Source organism: Triticum aestivum, chromosome 2B, assembly GCF_018294505.1.
Source record: "Triticum aestivum cultivar Chinese Spring chromosome 2B, IWGSC CS RefSeq v2.1, whole genome shotgun sequence".
Taxonomy (NCBI): domain Eukaryota; kingdom Viridiplantae; phylum Streptophyta; class Magnoliopsida; order Poales; family Poaceae; genus Triticum; species Triticum aestivum.
Window position 1 is genome coordinate 554,969,570 of NC_057798.1, and position 14,027 is coordinate 554,983,596.

At 40.9% G+C, this 14,027-nt stretch overlaps 1 long non-coding RNA gene across 5 annotated transcripts; it reads left to right on the forward strand.

The window, feature by feature from the left end:
• Positions 1-8,739: 8,739 nt before the first annotated feature.
• Positions 8,740-13,974, forward strand: LOC123046006 (uncharacterized). 5 transcript variants are annotated; one of them, XR_006421877.1, is made up of 6 exons: positions 8,740-9,751; positions 9,892-9,962; positions 10,084-10,151; positions 10,484-10,697; positions 10,792-11,461; positions 11,559-13,974. It is a non-coding gene; the product is annotated as an uncharacterized lncRNA (long non-coding RNA). The 5 variants fall into 5 exon arrangements; XR_006421875.1 differs by having other exon boundaries at positions 8,743-9,751; positions 10,792-10,846; positions 11,267-13,974; XR_006421876.1 differs by having other exon boundaries at positions 8,745-9,751; positions 10,792-13,544; positions 13,773-13,974.
• Positions 13,975-14,027: the final 53 nt, after the last annotated feature.

Sequence of the window (14,027 nt, forward strand, 5' to 3'; positions counted from 1 at the left end):
AAATTTTCTGTCACTTGTTACTATGGAAAGTAATTGTCTGAGGGGCTTGTTCGGGGTATCTTCACCCCGTCCAGTAGAGCAAAGAGTGGCTCCTCAACCTACTCAACCTACGGAACCTATTGAAAATGAAACTCCTTTTGAGATTCCTTCGGGTTTGATGGAAAAACTGCTAGTTAATACTTTTATAGGAGATGGGGCAAAGCATCCTGATGAACATCTACGCTATGTGGATGATGTTTGTGGACTATTTAAGCTTGCAGGTATACACGATGATGTTGTTAAGAAGAAGGCTTTTCCTTTATCTTTGAAGGGAGACACATTGACATGGTATAGGCTATGTGATGATATGAGATCATGGAATTATAAAAGATTGAAATTGGAATTTCATCAAAAGTATTACCCTATGCATCTTGTTCATCGTAATCGCAATTATATATATAATTTTTGGCCTCGCGAAGGAGAAATCATCGCTCAAGCTTGGGGGAGGCTTAAATCAATGTTATATTCATGCCCCAATCATGAGCTCGCAAGAGGAGTAATTATGCAAAAAAAATATGCTCGGCTTTCTGATAACAATCGCACCATGCTCGATACTTCTTGTGATGTCTCTTTTATGATGAAGACTATTGAATTCAGATGGAATTTATTGGATAGAATTAAACGCAACTCTGAAGATTGGGACCTCGACGAAGGTAAGGAGTCAGGTATGACACCTAAGTTTGATTGTGTTAAATCTTTTATGGATACCGATATTTTCCGTAAGTTTAGCACTAAATATGGACTTGACTCTGAGATAGTAGCTTCTTTCTGTGAATCTTTTGCTACTTATGTTGATCTCCCCAAGGAGAAGTGGTTTAAATATCATCCTCCCATAGAAGTAAAAGTAGCTGCACCTATTAAAGTTGAAGAAAAATTGTCACTTATAATGATCCTATCGTTCCCACTTCTTATGTTGAGAAACCACCTTTCCCTGTTAGAATGAAGGATCATGCTAAAGCTTCAACTGTTGTTCATAAAAGCAATATTAGAACTTATACACCTCCTGAGCAAGTCAAAGTAGAACCTAATATTGCTATTGTTAAAGATCTCTTGTCTGATAATATCGATGGGCATGTTATTCAATTCCAGGGTGAAACTGCTAGAATTGTTAAACCTTGTGATAAAGATAAACATAGACCTATGGTAGGCGTGCCCGTTATTTCTGTTAAAATAGGAGATCATTGTTATCATGGCTTGTGTGATATGGGTGCTAGTGCTAGTGTTATACCCATTGATTTATACAAAGAAATTATGCATGATATTGCACCTGCTGAGCTAGAAGGTATAGATGTTACAATTAAACTTGCCAATAGAGATACTATATCTGCAATGGGAATTGTTAGAGATGCTGAAGTCTTGTGTGGAAAAACCAAATATCCCGCTGATTTTCTTGTTCTTGGTTCTCCACAAGATAGCTTTTGTCCCATTATATTTGGTAGATCCTTCTTGAATACTGTTAACGCTACGATAGACTGCAAAAAGAATGTTGTTACTGTTGGCTTGGATGATATGGTTCATGAGTTTAATTTCTCTAAATTTAGTAAGCAACATCGTGAGGAGGAATTGCCTAGTAAGGATGAAATTATTGGTCTTGCTTCCATTGTCGTACCTCCTAGTGATCCTTTAGAACAATATTTGCTAGACCATGAAAATGATATGTTCATGAATGAAAGAAGGGAAATAGATGAAGTATTCTTTAAACAGGAACCTATCCTGCAATAGAATTTGCCTGTTGAAATCCTAGGGGACCCCCCTCCACCCAAGGGAGATCCCGTCTTTGAGCTTAAACCGTTGCCTGATAATCTTAAATATGCTTATCTTGATGAAAAGAAAATATATCCTGTTATTATTAGTGCTAACCTTTCAGAGCATGAAGAAGAAAGATTATTGAAAACTCTGAAGAAGCACCGTGCCGCCATTGGATATACTCTGGATGATCTTAAGGGCATCAGTCCCACTCTATGTCAACATAAAATAAATTTGGAAGCTGATGCCAAACCAGTTTGTGATCCTCAACGACATTTGGATCCTAAAATGAAAGAAGTGGCAAGAAAATAAATACTCAAGCTTCTGGAGGTAGGTATGATTTATCCTGTTGCTGATAGTCAGTGGGTAAGTCCTGTCCATTGTGTCCCCAAGAAGGGAGGTATTACTGTCGTCCCTAATGATAAAGATGAGTTGATTCCGCAAAGAATTATCACAGGTTATAAGATGGTAATTGATTCCGCAAATTAAATAAAGCTACTAAAAAAGATCATTACCCCTTACCTTTTATCGATCAAATGCTAGAAAGATTATGCAAACATACACATTATTGCTTCCTAGATGGTTATTCTGGTTTCTCTCAAATACCTGTGTCAGCTAAAGATCAATCAAAGACTACTTTTACATGCCCTTTTGGTACTTTTGCTTATAGACGTATGCCTTTTGGTTTATGTAATGCACCTGCTACCTTTCAAAGATGCATGATGGCTATATTCTCTGACTTTTGCGAAAAGATTTGTGAGGTTTTCATGGATGATTTTTCCGTCTATGGTTCCTCTTTTGATGATTGCTTGAGCAATCTTGTTCGAGTTTTGCAGAGATGTGAAGAAACTAATCTTGTCTTGAATTGGGAAAAGTGCCACTTTATGGTTAATGAAGGTATTGTCTTGGGGCACAAAGTTTCTGAAAGAGGTATTGAAGTTGATAAGGCCAAGGTTGATGCTATTGAAAAGATGCCATGTCCCAAGGACATCAAAGGTATAAAAAGTTTCCTTGGTCACGCCGAATTTTATAGGAGGTTCATTAAGGACTTCTCAAAAATCTCTCAGTCTCTGACTAATTTATTGCAAAAAGATGTACCGTTTGTCTTTGATGATGATTGTGTAGAAGCATTTGAAATACTTAAGAAGCATTAGTCTTTGCACCTGTTGTTCAGCCACCTAATTGGAATTTACCCTTTGAAATTATGTGTGATGCTAGTGATTATGTTGTAGGTGCTGTTCTAGGGCAAAGAGTTGATAAGAAATTAAATGTTATCCATTATGCTAGTAAGACTCTAGACAATGCTCAAAGAAATTATGCTACTACCGAAAAGGAACTTTTAGCAGTTGTGTTTGCTTGTGATAAGTTCAGACCCTATATTGTTGACTCTAAAGTAACTATTCACACTGATCCTGCTGCTATTAAATATCTTATGGAAAAGAAGGATGCAAAACCTAGACTTATTAGATGGGTTCTCCTGCTTCAAGAATTTGATTTGCATATTGTTGATAGAAACGGAGCTGAGAACCCCGTTGTAGATAACTTGTCTAGGTTAGAGAATGTTCTTGATGACCCACTACCTATTGATGATAGCTTTCCTGATGAACAATTAAATGTCATAAGCACTTCTCATAGCACTCCATGGTATGCTGATTATGCTAATTATATTGTTGCTAAATTTATACCACCTAGCTTCACATACCAGCAAAAGAAAAAAAAATTTATAACTTGCGACATTACTTTTGGGATTACCCACCTCTTTATAAAGAAGGAGTAGATGATGTCATTAGACGTTGTGTACCCGAGCATGAACAGGAACAGATCCTACGCAAGTGTCACTCCGAAGCTTATGGAGGACACCATGCTGGAGATAGAACTGCACATAAGGTATTGCAATCTGGTTTTTATTGGCCTACTCTCTTCAAGGATGCCCGTAAGTTTGTTTTGTCCTGCGATGAATGTCAAAGAATTGGTAATATCAGTAGACGTCAAGAAATGCCTATGAATTATTCACTTGTTATTGAACCATTTGATGTTTGGGGCTTTGACTATATGGGACATTTTTCTGCCTCTAATGGATATACTCATATTTTAGTTGTTGTTGATTACGTTACTAAGTGGGTGGAAGCTATTCCAACTAGTAGTGCTGATCATAACACTTCTATTAAAATGCTTAAGGAAGTTATTTTTCCGAGGTTTGGAGTCCCTAGATATTTAATGACTGATGGTGGTTCACACTTTATTCATGGTGCTTTCCGTAAGATGCTTGCTAAATATGACGTTAATCATAGGATTGCATCTCTTTATCACCCGCAGTCTAGTGGTCAAGTAGAGTTGAGCAATAGAGAGCTCAAATTAATTTTGCAAAAGACTGTTAATAGGTCTAGAAAGAATTGGTCCAAGAAACTTGATGATGCATTATGGGCCTATAGAACTGCATATAAAAATCCTATGGGCATGTCTCCGTATAAAATGGTTTATGGGAAAGCTTGTCACTTACCTCTCGAACTAGAACACAAGGCATAATGGGCTATTAAAGAGCTCAACTATGATTTCTAACTTGCCAGTGAGAAGAGGTTATTTGATATTAGCTCACTTGATGAATGGAGAGCCCAAGCGTATGAAAATGCCAAGTTGTTTAAAGAAAAGGTTAAAAGATGGCATGACAAAAGGATATAAAAGCATGAGTTTAATGTAGGTGATTATGTATTGCTATACAACTCTCGTTTAAGAGTTTTTGCAGGAAAACTTCTCTCTAAATGGGAAGGTCCCTACGTTATCGAGGAGGTCTATCGTTCTGGTGCCACAAAAATCAACAACTTCGCGGGCACGAATCTGAAGGTGGTAAACGGTCAAAGGATCAAACACTATATCTCAGGTAATCCTATAAATGTTGAAACCAATATTATTGAAACCGTAACCCCGGAGGAATACATAAAGGACACTTTCCAGAACGTTCCAGACTCCGAAAAGGAATAGGTATGTGGTACGGTGAGTAAACCGACTCCAAAACAATTTTTAAGGCAATATTTCTCCGTTTTGGAATATTTAGAAAAATAGAAAAATAAGTAGCAGTCCGGGGAGGACACGAGGCCTCCATGAGGGTGGAGGGAGCGCCCTACCCCCTGGGCGCCCCCCTACCTCGTGAGCACCTCGTGTGCCCTCCGGACTCCGTTTCCTTGCACGATACGTATTTTGGTCGGTAAAAATTCATTATATATACTCCCGAATGTTTTGACCACTGTAGCACGCAAATCTCCCCTATTCTTGTTTCGAGCTGTTTTTCTGACAGGTCTAGATCATCATGACGGCCCCAAGTGCTTTCAAGGACAAGTTCTTCGAGAAGGTGATCAACCCTTACCTCGCGGAGGTGCTGCGACACCCTCAAACCATTGAGATGCGTGATGGGTTGCTGCACATCCGCGATGTTGAGGGATCGAAGGGAACCAGAAGCATGGAGTCGAGGCTCGAAGCAATGGAGCAACAAGTTTTCAAATGTCAGGGGATGGTGGAGCGCGGAATCAACACTAGCCACAAGATGCTAGCGGAGTTCACCAACAACTACGAGCCGGACGCTAAGAACACCGAGGAGGCCATCTTTAAGCTACAAGATAAGATCGAGCACCTCCAAGCCCAAATTTATGATCTGCAAAACCAAAACTGTGAGTATGAATATAGATTCAAAAGGATGAGTTTGGCTGCAGATTTGAGGATTCCGAAGACTCGATCGTCCTTCTATGATGGTGAGCCTATGCCATGGGAGTTGGACGACAAGCCTTCATCATCAACAATACCTCCACCACCAACAACAAAGAAGGAGAAATAATCACATGGGTATGGGCACTCCCCTTGGCAACTGCCAAGCTTGGGGGAGCTGGCCTAGTATCGTATCACCATCACAACTCCTATCTTTACTATTTTTCTTAGTTTGATCCTATTAGTAGTATCTTGATTTAGTAGAATAAAGTCATGGCTTGATCTAGTTTTGAGTTTTGCTTTACGATCTTTCTTTGTAATCGAGTCCGTGAGCTATATAATAAAGATTAGTGTTGAGTCAAGGGCTTGAGTGTTTTGCCATGATCTTGGGTGATTAGAAGAAAAAGAATAAAATAATAAAAGAGTTCATATTGATCTTAGTGAAAGTAATGACTTCACATAGAGAGGGTATGATGATTAAAAAGTTGTTGGGAGTTGGCAAATATAGTTTTGGTCATCGTTGCAATTAATAGGAAGTAATAAGGAAAGAGAGGTTTCACATATAGATATATTATCATTGACATCTTTTATGATTGGGAGCACTCATTAAAATATGACATGCTAAAAGAGTTGAAGTTGGACAAGGAAGACGACATAATGAGTTGTGTTTTCTTACATCTAAGATAAAATATGTTGTCATGGATCCTCTATCGTGTTGAGCTTGCCTTTCCCCCTCATGCAAGGGGCACTGCATAATAAAGGTTCACATGCAAGGGGCAATATAAAGTGATGTTCTTTTGTATTAAAATTTTGTGCATCAACCCTAAATGTGCATGACAACCTCTGCTTCCCTCTGCGAAGGGCCTATCTTTTATTATTATCCTCTACCTTACAAGAGTCACGGTGATCCTCACCTTTCCTTTTTCATTTTATCCTTTGGCAAGCTCAGCATGTTGGAAAGAGTATGATATACATATCTAATTGGATGTGGGGAGCATGAATTATGATTGTTGACATTACCTTTGAGGTAAAAGGTTGTGGGGCAAAACTATAAGCTCCTATCTTTCTCTGTGTCCGATTAAAACTCCGTAACCACAAGTATCGCGTGAGTGCTAGCAATTATGAAGGACTAAATGATAGTTGAGTATGTGGACTTGCTTTTAAGCTCTGACATAGACTCTTTTCGATGTTATGATAAATTGCAATTGCTTCAATGACTGAGATTATAATTGTTAGTGCCCAACAAGGTTTCTGATTCATGCTTCGGCTTTGTGAATAGATCATTACTTGAACATGAGTAATCATATGACAAAATTTATTTATGTTGCTGTTATGAAATAATCATGATGCCTTTATGTCCGTATTTTGTTTTTATCGACGCCTCTACCTCTAAACATGAGGACATATTTATTGTTATCGGCTTTTCGCTTGAGGACAAGCGAGGTCTAAGCTTGGGGGAGTTGATACGTCCATTTTGCATCATGCTTTTATGACAATATTTATTGCATTATGGGCTGTTATTTCACGTTATGTCACGATACTTATGGCTATTCTCTCTTATTTTACAAGGTTTACATGAAGAGGGAGAATGTCGGCAGCTGGAATTCTGGGCTGGAAAAGGAGCAAATATTGAAGGCCTATTCTACGCAACTCCAAAAGTCTTGAAACTCCACGGAATACCTTGAAATAAATAAAGAAAAATCATCGCCAAAGATGAAGGCCAGGGGGCCCACACCCTGCTCACGAGGGTGGGGGGCGCGCCCCCCTGGGCGCGCCCCCTATCTCGTAGGCCCCCTGGTGGCTATCCGACGCCCATCTTCTCCTATATGAAGTCTTTCGATGAGAAAAATAATAAGAAGCAACCTTTCGGGACGAGACTCCGCCGCCACGAGGCGGAACCAATCTAGGGCTCTGGCGGAGCTGTTCTGCCGGGGACATTTCCCTCCGGGAGGGGGAAATCATCACCAACGCTCCTCTTGTCGGGAGAGAGAAATCTTCATCAACATCTTCACCAGCATCATCCCATCTCCAAACCCTAGTTCATCAAGTCCGGGATTGGTGCTAGTAGGTTGCTAGTAGTGTTGATTACTCCTTGTAGTTGATGCTAGTTAGTTTATTTGGTGGAAGATCATATGTTCAGATCCTTTATGCACATTATTATCCCTCTAATTATGAACATGAATATGCTTTGTGAGTAATTACGTTTGTTCCTGAGGACAAGGGAGAAGTCTTGCTATTAGTAGTCATGTGAATTTGATATTCGTTCGATATTTTGATAAGATGTATGTTGTCTAACCTCTAGTGGTGTTATGTGAACGTCGACTACATAACACTTCATCATTATTTGGGCCTAGAGGAAGGCATTGAGAAGTAATAAGTAGATGATGGGTTGCTAGAGTGACAGAAGCTTAAACCCTAGTTTATGCATTGCTTCGTAAGGGGCTGATTTGGATCCATATGTTTCATGCTATGGTTAGGTTTACCTTAATACTTTTGTTGTAGTTGCGGATGCTTGCAATAGAGGTTAATCATAAGTGGGATGCTTGTCCAAGTAAGGGCAGTACCCAAGCACCAGTCCACCCACATATCAAATTATCAAAATACCGAACGCGAATCATACGAGCGTGATGAAAACTAGCTTGACGATATTCCCATGTGTCCTCGGGAGCGCTTTACCTATCATAAGAGCTTGTCCAGGCTTGTCCTTTGCTACAAAAAGCATTTGACCACTTTGCTGCACCTTATTTGCTTTTGTTACTTATTGCTTGTTACAATTTATCTTATCACAAAACTATCTGTTATCACTTATTTCAGTACTTGCAGAGAATACTTTGCTGAAAACCGCTTATCATTTCCTTCTGCTCCTCGTTGGGTTCGACACTCTTACTTATTGAAAGGACTACGATAGATCCTCTATACTTGTGGGTCATCAGCGGCCGGCGTGGAAGACGCACTGGCGGCGGCAGCGAGGTGACATATGATGTACAAGAGGTGGATCACGACCTCAACTATACAAAGAACTAGGAGATGGGTTCCAATTTAAAACAAAAAAGAGGCTAGCCAACTCACCTCCAGGAGGCTCCCTCAATTGGGCCTTCATGGGCCGTCAGATCTGGCTCTCAAACACATCTAAGCCGTTAGATCTTCAGAACAGTCAAACTCGATTTTTATCTCACGGTTGTTTTCGTTCGCCAATGACTGGTGGGCTCGTCTCGCACGCTCGTTGGCTGGGTAAACTTTGTTCGTGTCCCCAAGGGAATTTGCCAATCCGCTCCGCCCGCGCGTCAAAACCCTAGCCGCCAGCCCTGCTCGTCCCCTCCTTCCCGCTCCCTCCATCCTCTCCCATGTCGCCGCCCTTCTTCTCCCCGCTCGCCTCGGCCGCCTCCTCTCCTCCGCCGTGTCGTCGGACCCCTCCCTCCTCCTCCCTCCTCCTCCCTCCTCTTAGTACCGTGCCAGCCGCCGCCCAAACCCTAGCCCCCATTTCCCTCGATCCCCGCAGTAACCACATCCACAACCACCCGCTCCTTCTCACAGCCGCCGCACCATTCCTCCCTTCCGCCCCTCCTCCTTCCCGGATCCCCACCACGGCACCGACCTACAGGAAAAGGGCGACAGCGGCGGCGCTCAGTTAGATCTGTAGGAGAGAGAAGATGAGAGGGAGAGAGAGGAGGGAGAAAGAGAGGAAGAGGAGAGGAGGCACGGCGTCAGATGGGAGAGAGCAGGGGAGGGCCAAGAGGCCAGCGGTGTGGGGTGGAGCAATGAGGCCGAAGACCGGGCAGCGGACGCCTCACGGGGTGGAGGAGAGGCTGATGGGCGGAGCCGTTCGCTCGCCGGACGTGGCGGCGCCAGGTTCCAGATCGAACGCAGGTTAGGTGAGGGCGTGAGGCCGATGGTGGTCCTTCTCAACCCGAGCTCACCTCACCCTCGCGACGGCGACCAGCAGCTCGAGTAGGAATGGTAAGGGCCCGTCAAGATCTGGCCGGCGCCGTGCTCCCTGGCGCCCGCACACAGCGGGCCGTCCTCTGACGGAGCATAGGAGCAGCGGTCGCGGTTGGACGCCATGAGCTGCCTGAGGTGAGGAACGGGCGCGCCCAACACCGTCCTCCAATAAGTCCTTCCCGGCAGAGAAAGCCAGCTCTCAGATTTCAGTAAGGAAGGCGCGGCCACCATGCCATGTCCATGGCACCACCGACCCTTCACCCGCCTCCTCTTTGAAGTGCAGCACCATCGTACCCCCTTTGGCCCTTCCCTTCCAGTTTTGCCTCACCATGTAAGCACTCATCTGCTCCTCCTCTAGCTCTCGTCCTCCTGCTTCTTCTCCTGGGTGGACATGGACACTGAACCATGCTGGAATGAGCTCGGAATTGTCCCTTCCATTCTCCCCATTTAGCTCATTTTTTTCCCGTGCAGAGGAGGAAGACGGGAGCTGCCTGCCTGCCTGCTACCCCAAAAGGATGCGCCACCCAGTGGAAATGCCTCTGGTGAGCTTATGTGTAAAAAAATCTCACAATGTTTATGAATTTCGGAATTAGCAGCATTTGTTGTTTGTGCATTACCGGATTTGCTAACAAACAGTCTCTTCTGTTATTGATTGATATGCAGGCTTACTGGTTTTGGTTCAGTTTGAAGGGTTCTCGGGGCAAAAGATAATTGAGTTGTTGAATCTAAATGTTAGTCAGTACAAACTTCTACCTGTAAAGTTTAGATACAATTATGTGTCTTGAATTCTTTTTATTTCCTGTTTCTTATGCTAGGCCTAAGATAGGTGTATTTGCTGTTTAGGTTGATTCTAAACTATAAAATTAGGAAACATGTAGTTCAGAATAAAGAATGAAAGGTTGAATTCTTATTTCAGGATTACACTCATGACTTTCAGACTGCTGAACATATTTGATACATCTTCCACCTCCCCGCTACTACCACCAAGCACGGAAAGACTGTGATTGCAGCAACAACAATGACTCGTTTCACTCTTTGTCTCATGATGATTGGTTGGCTGCAGGGGCGCCGCGAGGAGTGGAGGATCGAGGTTGTGGGTTGCCAGCTTCAAATTTTGGTTGAGCACTTCCTCAAGAATCTTGTTGAGGTGTCTGTTTCCCCTCTTTGTGTCATGAATGATTGTGTTGGCTGCAGGGTCTCCGCAAGGAGTTGAAGGCTGAGGTCATGGTTGCCAGCTTCAATTTTTTGCTGAGCAATTCCTCAAGAGTCTTGCCAAGGTGCTCTCCTCTCACTTTTTCTCTTACTTCCTCCCCTCCCATCGCTAATGTTTAAACTTACTAATATATTAGTTTTTAAACATTACGTGTGCAGATCTGAGGATGAAGGGAAGAAGAAGAATTTAACTAAAGAGTTGAAGAAGATGAAGGTGAATTTTCTTCCCTTTGTTCTTCTATTCTGATGTTAAGATTTGTGATGGCTAGATGAGATTTGTGGTGAAAATTTCCCATTCTTTTATTTACCTATAGATCTTGAATGCACGATTGATGATTTTGCTGGATAGGTTACAAATCTAAATAATAAACATTTTTAAATGATGTGGTTGGTACACATGCGAAGCTAAGAAAATAAACATTTTTAAATGATGTGATGGCTAGATGAGATTTGTGGTGAAAATTTCCCATTCTTTTATTTACCTACAGATCTTGAATGCACGATTGATGATTTTGCTGGATAGGTTACAAATCTAAATAATAAACATTTTTAAATGATGTGGTTGGTACACATGCGAAGCTAAGAAAATATATAGTTTACTCACAGTGTTGTTTGATCCATTGTTGTGTGGCAGGCTCGCTGATGGTCTGGCAACGCTGCATATACATCTGAATGTCAATGATAGTATGGTTTAGATAGACAAGTTAATAATTTCTTTTTTCTTGAATGCCAATGATAGTATGCCAAGAGGAAGGGTAATTCGTGCAGGGGAATAAACCCTACATGGTAATCAAGGGGAACATGCTTTATAAGTTGTGCTTTTTGTAAGGTAAGCTGTGTTTTTCGACCCGTTGTTCTTTAGATATCTTCCTTTTACATTTTTTGTATGCGATGGTTAGTTGATCAGGCTGAGTGCTTCTTTGCAGTGCTTGCTTTGTTGGAACATGTTCATTTGGCTAATAAGACAGTACACATCTCTCTTGAATTATGTGCATCTCCTTTTTAGTTATTTGATTTTTTTAGTGACTCGCTAATTGGAAAATCAGGATGCTAAAACTTGGCATAATGAATTCTTGAATTACGTACTTCTTATTGTGCATGTCAAACTAAGGACTAAATATATTTTTAGTTGAGCTATTGTTTTGAGTATTTCCCTGCAACAACTTAAATTACTTTTTGCAAATAAAATGAGCTAGCATATGCTATACTTGCAATGGTAAATTAATTATGCAGTTCTGAGGATTGAGGAAATTAATGGTCAGTGGTCATTGAGGTTTTGAAAGAGCCATCAAGGCAACAATCTCATTTCATCTCATGCATTGATTTTGTTATCTTCTTTATATGGCATTTTATTAATTATTTATATATATTTGCCGTATTGCCGTTTCTAAAAATTGTTGTATCCTTTGTCCCCATTTCCGTATCGCCGTATCTGTGTTGCCGGTGCACCATAACAATCACTTATTGAAGAAAAATGTCCCTTTTCTTGTTCCCATTGCTCGATAGGCATGATCGCATTTCTACTGATTGATTATAAATATGGCCTTTCTTTTGATTATTTGGTGGTACTTCTGATTGGCACCATGAGGTGCTTCTTTGTCGTGTAGATTCATCCTTTACTTAAATACTGATGATGATATGGTTGTAAATTAGTCTGGTATATGCCAATAGTTGTCTCTCCCAGAAGAATTTTTGTGAGAATAGCATACCTAAAGAGTTGGTTGTTTGTCTGGATTGAACACCCAGCTATAAGAATGGGTTGACAACACCGATTGACTCTATTGGCGCTTCTATGTTGTCCAGCTTCATCATTTACTTATACACTGATGATATTGTTGTCAGCGTGTTGTAAGTACTTTGGGAAACAAGTGTGGTATATTACAATGATGTAGTCCTACAGATCAGTACAGGTCACCGGCTTTATATTGTGGTCAGCGTGTTGTAAGTACTTTGGGAAACAAGTTCTGGGGTAAGTTTATCTGCTTTCTCATGCATTTTAATACTTGATTGATGTCCTGATAATTTGTGAAGTTCTGTGTACCATGTGATAAGCTGCACATCAGGTTGCCTGGCAGCTTGTTTGTTGCTTTTAGGATGTGCATGTACCCAGGTGGATCAAATACAGATACCAATCATATATTATTATTTTTACTCGTGTGTTTTTCTTGTGCCTGCCAAACATTTCGAAAATTGATTATATCATTCAGATGTATTCAGGCTGGGTTTCTGTGATCCAAAAAAATCATCTGCCATGGCTTTCTTTTTTACATACAAAACTAAGTGTGGAGCAGTGTATATGTTCATTGCTTTCTTATCACATCGCATTTGTCGGAGGTGCTGTACTGATTTGAAGGAAATGCTTTTATATTTCCAAGTTGATCAACTACACAACTTCTGATCCTAAAGTATGTCAATGCAGCTCCATGTTGTGCTATCTTGCTATTGGGCTCTTTTTTCGTTACTTAAAATGGTCAGGTATCTCTGATGTTAAATTCGTGGTTGATTGCTTATATCCAAAATAACTATGTTAGTACACTGAAGCCAATTTCTAAATTGTTAGTGAAGTTGGCTAAATAGTTTTTACGCCACTAAGATATATATGTGCACTGCATTCTAACCCTGTAAATTGTTATGCTATTAGTTTAATCCAGAATATAATTATGTTAGTACACTCTGCAATATAATTATGTTATATTCTGCTTTTGTCAGTTTGCTGGTCCATATTAATTTCCTTGAGCTTATTTTCACATCTCGTCATATTTACACCTCTCCGCCAACTGCCACCTATCATGGAGGGAGATGGCTTGGCCAGGCCATCAACACCCATCGGCAACTTCCGGCAGGCGCCGTCCCGTTCTTTCTCCCCTTACTCTGATGCCTTCATGGCCAAAATCATTAGCAGGAGCAAGAAGGTTAAGCACCTATTATGGTTAAAGCTTTGTCTCTTTTGTGTACTATGCATGATTGATCTGATTTTGCTGGTCAGCTTACAAATTCAAGTAATACGACTATTGCAATGCATCTTACTACGTGTGTATTTATTTGCATTGATATTTTCTCCTCCTTAGGCTCCAAATCGTTTGTGGGTCATAAATTATTGTGCATTATTGATGATTAATTTGCAATTTAAATGACAACAGGGCTGGGTTTTATAAGTGCAATGGCTTGAAATGTGACCTTCCAGTCAAGAAATTTCCTCAGTGAGAAGCTTATGTGAAGAATGATGTAATTAAGTTAGCAATTTACAGTTCTCTTTGATAATTGTAACTGAATTGTCAATGGCCAGTTCTCTTGAATAATGAGTTACTCCCTCAATTTTACAATAGAGATAATTTGTCAAAATTGTGTTTTTGTAATGTTTGTGGTCTTCTCTTTTCTTTTTCTTGATTTGTATT